The sequence below is a fragment of the Homarus americanus genome, unplaced genomic scaffold, assembly GCF_018991925.1.
Source record: "Homarus americanus isolate GMGI-L3 unplaced genomic scaffold, GMGI_Hamer_2.0 scaffold11022, whole genome shotgun sequence".
In the NCBI taxonomy this organism is placed as follows: domain Eukaryota; kingdom Metazoa; phylum Arthropoda; class Malacostraca; order Decapoda; family Nephropidae; genus Homarus; species Homarus americanus.
In genome coordinates this window covers 7292566-7300476 of record NW_024737068.1, presented here as the reverse complement: position 1 = coordinate 7300476, position 7911 = coordinate 7292566, and positions in this window count along the sequence as shown.

Below are 7911 nucleotides of genomic sequence, written 5' to 3'. Positions count from 1 at the left end.
GAGGTGTAGGGGTGAGGGAAGGACTCCTTGTGAGGTGTAGGGGTGAGGGAAGGACTCTTTGTGAGGTGTAGGGGTGAGGGAAGGACTCACTGTGAGGTGTAGGAGTCAGGGAAGGACTCACTGTGAGGTGTAGGAGTCAGGGAAGGACTCACTGTGAGGTGTAGGAGTGAGGGAAGGACTCGCTGTGAGGTGCAAAGTGAAGGGCTTCTGTCTCACAAATGAGGCAGACTACTCGTGATGACGTCATTGCGCTTGTGGTCTGTTTCACAATTGACGTAGACGACTAGTGGTGACGTCACTGCTGTGGTCCACCAATGGAATGCCTAAGGTGACTTCAGCTCACTAAAAAACTTAAAATGCAGAGTACTTGTGACATCATGTTACAAGTAAGCTGTAATAATTTAATAAGAACTGAAAATTACAGTAAATTCTTAAACTAGCATCTTTTAATCCAGTGCCAGCAAGCGTAAGATAGTTCGTTATACAAGTGGAAATAAAACTGCAAGTACAAAATAAGTCAACTATGTCATAACATTGTTGAAGTTACGATATTTTGTACAGTAGTTTCATCTTCATTTGTATAACACAATGTTTTACTCTAGCTGGCACAGCACTGAAATAAAGATGCCAGTTTAAGAATTTACCTTAATTATCAGTAAGTTATTTATTACGTGTTCACAACTTACTTTGTAACCAATGAATTTTTCCTCTGGACAAACTTTTGTAATTGTATTTTGTTTTTGTTTTTCAAATGTTACACATATTAAAAATTAATTAGAAGGCAGTGTATCTTCAAGGGGATAAGTGATGTTTGTGGCAACTTGGGGATGTGTGAGGCTCTTAAGAGCTATCTGTCTCTCTGAGGAGGCTGATTGATTCTCCCCTAAGATCTACATGATGCTTCTAGGGGGCTTATAAGTAGCTAGTTGTGTACAGCTAGTAAGGGCTATTTGATGACACTAAAGGCTGTCTGTCACTGCAAGGGACAGTGATGCTGCCAAGGGCTGGGTGCCGAGGCTTGTCTGAGCCCCATACAGTTTTGAGATAGGAGAGAGACGTCGACCAAGGTACACTGGTAGCCTTGCATGATCCAGGTTGGGTCGCCTTTATGGGACCCTGTGTACACAGGTTGTAGTACCATAAGGGCAACCTAACCTGGTGTCAATCATTACAATAAATATTTGTATAGCAACAATGTGTCGTATAAATGAAAAAAATACTTTTTTCTTTGTTTATAATAATCCTAATAAAAGAGTTGAAAACAAAAGGGTTCCAAAGGCAAAAATGATAAGAGCCAATTTTTATATTTTCCCGAAAAGTAGAAATCTACGTCACCAAAAAGTAGATACTTACGATCTTTTGAGAATTAGAAAAATCGTAAGTTATTTTTTTTCTCTTACGTCTCTACTTTTAAGTTATTTTTTCTCTTAATTTCGATCTTATGGCAATTAAAGAGACCGTAAGTTCGGTTTCTCACAGGATCGTAAGTACTGTATCTACTTTTCGGGAAAGTAGATTATCGACTTTTGGGGGGAAGTAGATTATCGACTTTTGAGAAAATATTACCTAATTTTCTGAATTAGATTATCATAGAAAACGGGAAATTTGTATCACAGAAAATGGGAAATATCTACTTTCTGGGAAAGTTGGTTATTTACTTATCATAGAAAACGGGAAATTTTATCATAGAAAATGGAAAATATCTACTTTCCGGGAAAGTTGGTTATCTACTTTCCCAAAAATGTATTACTAAGGAAAATGAATTATCGACTTTTTGGGAAGTAGATTATCGACTTTTAGGAAAATATTACCTAATTTTCCGAAGTAGATTATCATAAAAACGGAAATTTGTATCACAAAAATAGGAAATATCTACTTTCCGGGAAAGTTGGTTATCTACTTTCGAAAAGAGATAGATTATCTACTTTCGGGAAAGTAGATTATCGACTTTTTGGGAAGTAGATTATCGACTTTTGAAATATAAATGAATAACCAACTTTCAGAAAATAGATATTTCCCATTTAGATGCAAATTCCGTTTTCTGAGTAATCTACTTCTCAAAATTAGGAAATATTTCCCAAATGTCGACGATCTACTTCCCAAGGTGATAATCTACTTTCCGAAAATAAGTAATCTACTTTGAAAGTAGATATCAACTTTCAGTAGATATTCCATTTTCTGTGATAAATTCCGTTTCGCAAAATTAGGTAATATTTTAAAAAAGTCGATGATCTACTTTAAAAGTCGATAATCTACTCCGAAAAAGTTGATAAGATTATCTACTTTTCGGAAAAGTAGATAACCAACTTTCGGAAAGTAGATATTTCCCATTTTCTGTGATACAAATTTCCGTTTTCTATGATAATCTATAGAAAATTAGTATTTTAAAAGTCGATGATCTACTTCCCAAAAGTCGATAATCTACTTCCCGAAAAGAGATAGATAATCTACTTTTTCGAAAGTAGATAACCAACTTTCGGAAAGTAGATATTTCCCATTTTCGTGATACAAATTTCCTGTTTCTATGATAATCTAATTCAGAAAATTAGGTAATATTTATCAAAATGACACTATCAAAGATAATTTACTTCAAGATAACCAATTTTCCAAAGTAGATATTTCCATTTTCGATACAAATTTCTCTTATGTAATCTAATTCAGAAATTAGGTAATATTTTGCCCAAAGTCGACAATTCACTTCCCAAAAAGTAGATAATCTACTCGGAAAGTAGATAAACCAACTTTCCGGAAAGTAGATATTTCATTTTCTATGATAAAATTTCCGTTTTCTATGATATGAAGATAAACCAACTTTCCAGAAAGTAGATATTTCCATTTTCTGTGATACAAATTTCCCGTTTTATGATAATCTAATTCAGAATAGTAATATTTTCTCAAAAGTCGATAATCTACTTCAAAGTCGATAATCTACTTCCTTAGAAAGTAGATACAGTACTTCACGATCCTTTGAGAATCCGAACTTACGGTCTCTTTAATTGCCATAAGATCGAAATTGAGAAAATAACTTAAAAGTAGAGACGTAAGTATGAGTAAAAAAATAACTTACGATTTTTCTAATTCTCAAAAGATCGTAAGTATCTACTTTTTGTGACGTAGATTTTCTACTTTTCGGGAAAGTATAAAAATTGGCTCTATTATTTTTTGCCTTTGGAACCCTTTTGTTTTCAACTTTTTATTAGGATTATTATAAACAAAGAAAAAAGTATTTTTTTCATTTATACGACACACTGTTACTATACAAATATTTATTGAAATGATTGACACCAGTTAGCGCCTTATGTACAACTGTACAAGGCAGGAGAACCAACTTGATCATAGTAATTTGGTCGACGTCTTCATTTATAGTAGTCAGAAGCTTCGCACCCAGCCCTTGGCAGCATCACTGTCCCTAGCAGTGACAGACAGCCTTAGTGTCAGCAATAGCCCTTACTAGCTGTCACACAACTAGCTACTTATAAGCCCCTAGAAGCATCATGTAGATCTTAGGAGAATCAATCAGCCTCAGAGACAGATAGCTCTTAAGAGCCTCACACATCCTCAAGTTTACACAAACATCACTATCCCTTGAACACTAATTATTTAATGTGTATAACATTTTGAAAACAAAAAAAAATAAATTACAAAAAGTTGTCCAGAGGAAATTCAATAAAAGTAATTGTGAACACGTAATAAATAACTAGCTGATATTAGGTAATTTTAAACTGGCATCTTTTTTGTTGTGCCAGCTAGAGTAGAACAAGCAAATGAAGATGAAACTACTGTACAAAAATATTATAACCCTAAATAAGTTATGACACTGTTGACTTATTTTGAATACTTCAGTTTTATTTCACTTTTAGAACGAACTATTTTACTTTTGCTGGAACTTGATTAAAAGATGCTAGTTTAAGAATTTACTGTAATTTTCAGTTCTTATTAAATCATTACAACTTGCTTGTAACATTATGTCACAAGTTGTCTGCATTTTAAGTTTTTAAGTGAGATGAAGTCACTTTAGGCATTCCATTGGTGGACCACAACAGTGACGTCACCACTAGTAGTCTACGTCAATGGGGGAACAGACCACAAGAGCAATGACGTCATCACCAGAAGTCTGCCTCATTGGTGAGACAGAAGCCCTTCACTTTACACCTGACAGTCAGTCCTTCACTCACTCCTTCACCTCACAGTGAGTCCTTCACTCACTCCTCCACCTCAGTGAGTCCTTCCCCACTCCTACACCTCAGTGAGTCCTTTCCACACTCCTACACATCACAGTGAGTCCTTCCCTCACTCCTACACCTCACAGCGAGTCCCTCCCACACTCCTACACATCACAGTGAGTTCTTCCCTCACTCCTACACATCACAGCGAGTGGTTCCCACACTCCTACACATCACAGTGAGTCCTTCCCTCACTCCTACACCTCACAGCGAGTCCCTCCCACACTCCTACACACCACAGTGCGTCCTTCCCACACTGCTACACACCACAGTGAGTCCTTCCCTCACTCCTACACATCACAGCGAGTCCTTCCCACACTGCAACACATCGCAGTGAGTCCTTCTCAAACTCCTATGCATCACAATGAGTCCTTCCCTCATACTACACAACTCTGCATGTCTCTCCTTCACTCCTACAAAACACAGTAAGCCATTCCCTCAATCGTACACAACACATTGCATCCCACCTCACTCCCCACACACAGCAAGTCCTTCCCTTATCCTACACAACATTGCATGTCCTTTCCTCACTCCTAAACACTGCAAATCCTCCTCTCACTCCTTAGGTCAGTAAGTCCTCCTCTCTCCCCTAGGTCAGTAAGTCCTCCCCTCACTCCTAGGGTCAGTAAGTCTCGTCTCACTCCTTAGGGTCAGTAAGTCCTCCTCTCACTTTGCTAGGGTCAGTAAGTCCTCCTCTCACTCCTTTGGTCAGTAAGTCCTCCTCTCACTTCTTATTAGGTCAGTAAGTCCTCCTTCACTCCCCAGGGTCAGTAAGTCCTCCTCTCACTTAGTAGGTCAGTAAGTCCTCCTCTCACTTCTTAGTAGGTCAGTAAGTCCTCCTCTCACTCCTTAGTCAGTAAGTCCTCCTCTCAACTCCCAGGTCAGTAAGTCCTCCTCTCACTTCTTATTAGGGTCAGTAAGTCCTCCTCTCACTCCTAGGTCAGTAAGTCCTCCTCTCACCTCTTAGGTCAGTAAGTCCTCCTCTCACTTCTTATTAGGTCAGTAAGTCCTCCTCTCACTCCTAGGTCAGTAAGTCCCCTCTCACTCTTATTAGGTCAGTAAGTCCTCCTCTCACTCCTTAGGTCATCAGTAAGTCCTCCTCTCACTTCTTAGTAGGTCAGTAAGTCCTCCTTCACTCTTAGTAGGTCAGTAAGTCCTCCCTCTCACTCCCAGGGTCAGTAAGTCCTCCTCTCACTCTTAGTAGGTCAGTAAGTCCTCCTCTCACTCCCTTAGTAGGTCAAAGTCCTCTCACTCCTTAGGTCAGTAAGTCCTCTCAACTTCTTAGTAGGGTCAGTACCTCCTCTCACTCTTAGTAGGTCAGTAAGTCCTCCTCTCACTTCTTAGTAGGTCAGTAAGTCCTCCTCTCACTCTTATTAGGTCAGTAAGTCCTCCTCTCACTTCTAGTAAGTCAAGTCCTCCTCTCACCTTCTAGGTCAGTAAGTCCCCTCTCACTTTGCTAGGTCAGTAAGTCCTCCTCTCACTTTATTAGGTCAGTAAGTCGTCTCTCACTTTATTAGGTCAGTAAGTCCTCCTCCCACCCTTAGTAGGTCAGTAAGTCCTCCTCTCACTTAGTAGGTCAGTAAGTCCTCCTCTCACTCCTTAGTAGGTCAGTAAGTCCTCCTTCACCTCTTAGTAGGTCGCAAGTCCTCCTCTCACCTCAGTAGGTCAGTAAGTCCCTTCAATCCTTAGGTCAGTAAGTCCTCCTCTCACCTCTTAGGGTCAGTAAGTCCTCTCTCACTCCTTAGTAGGTCAGTAAGTCCTCCCTCTCACTCTTAGTAGGTCAGTAAGTCCTCCTCTCACTCCTTAGGTCAGTGTCCTCCTCTCACTTCTATTAGGCAGTAAGTCCTCCCTCACTCCCAGGGGTCAGTAAGTCCTCCCTCTCACTTCTTAGTAGGTCAGTAAGTCCTCCTCTCACTCTTAGTAGGTCAGTAAGTCCTCCTCTCACTTCTTATTAGGTCAGTAAGTCCTCCTCTCACCCTTAGGTCAGTAAGTCCTCCTCTCACTTCTTAGTAGGTCAGTGTCCTCCTCCTCACTCCTAGGTCAGTGTCCTCCTCCTCACTCTTATTAGGTCAGTAAGTCCTCCTCTCACTCCTTAGGTCAGTGTCCTCCCTCTCACTCTTATTAGGTCAGTAAGTCCTCCTCACTCCTAGGTCAGTAAGTCCTCCTCTCACTCTTAGTAGGTCAGTAAGTCCTCCTCTCACTTTAGTAGGTCAGTAAGTCCTCCTCTCACTTATTAGGTCAGTAAGTCCTCCTCTCACTCCTTAGGTCAGTAAGTCCTCCTCACTCTTAGTAGGGTCAGTAAGTCCTCCTCTCTCACCTCTTTAGTAGGTCAGTAAGTCCTCCTCTCACCTTAGTAGTCAGTAAGTCCTCCTCTCACCCCAGGTCAGTAAGTCCTCCTCTCACTTCTTATTAGGTCAGTAAATCCTCCTCTCACTAATTAGGTCAGTAAGTCGTCCTCTCACTAATTAGAAGGTCAGTAAGTCCTCCTCTCATTCATCAGGAGGTCAGCAAGTCCTTCCCTCATTTACGAACATCACTACATGTCCTTCCCTAGGTCCTACACAACACTACAAGTCCTTTCGCCTCATTCCTACACAATACTACAAAACCTTCTTTCACTCCTACACAATACTGAAAGCCCTTCCCTCACTCCTACACAATACTACAAAACCTTCTTTCACTCCTACACAATACTAGAGGTCCTTCCTGTCATGTTTGGTACACTGAGTTATTTAAGAGAATGTTCATCCTTTACTGTACTCCTGATCGTTTCTCTTGTCCATCTTGATGTTGCCTCGTCATTTGTACACCAAGTTATGGTCCTCATCCTCCTGGAGTAGTATTTTCTGTTATCTGTGAAATAAAATTTTATTAACCAAAAATATTTTTTTTTTTATATATTGCAGGGCGACAAGAATTAAATCACTCTTTCTTCATACTGTTATGCCAGCAAGCACCTCTTTATCAAGAATTTACTAGTCAAGCCATTCAAGTCACATGAGTGGCCAACAACAAGCAGGGTAAACACTATAATGACTCTTATATTATCCCCACCAGATTCTCAATAGTAACCCAGATTAACTCAAAATATAGTATCATGTTGAAGATGAATCATGAAATGCATAACTTAGCATTATAAAGTTAAGAGACCACAAACAAAGGTCAAGTAAAGGAAGAATTTAAGTACAGTACAGACGACCACAGCCTAAATTAACCCCAAACCCGAACCTCAACCTCACTATACACTAGAAAAGGCCAAATATATACACCCACATAAATATAAATATAAATATATCCTGACTCCAGACCAATTGTAATTCATACTTGCAACACACTGTCACCAGCCAGCCTGTCAATCTCTTGCACTTAGTGACCCACGCAATATGGATACCATGCCGCAAATTTCCATACTATTTTACCTAAAAAAGCACAACGTTAAGCTGATTTACTTATTACATGCTTTATATATTAATATATATAAGATACTAGACAATGTTTACATACAGGAACATAAAATATAGTCCTACCTACTGAAGAAGCAGTGTAATTACCTCTCAATCAAAACTATATTCAGTGCCTATAAAACCTCCCACTCCCCAAAGATAAACATTTATATTTTATTTGCAGTCTGGTGAATGATAGAACATTTGCTACGAAATAGCAATACGTAACTGGAACGAAGTACGAT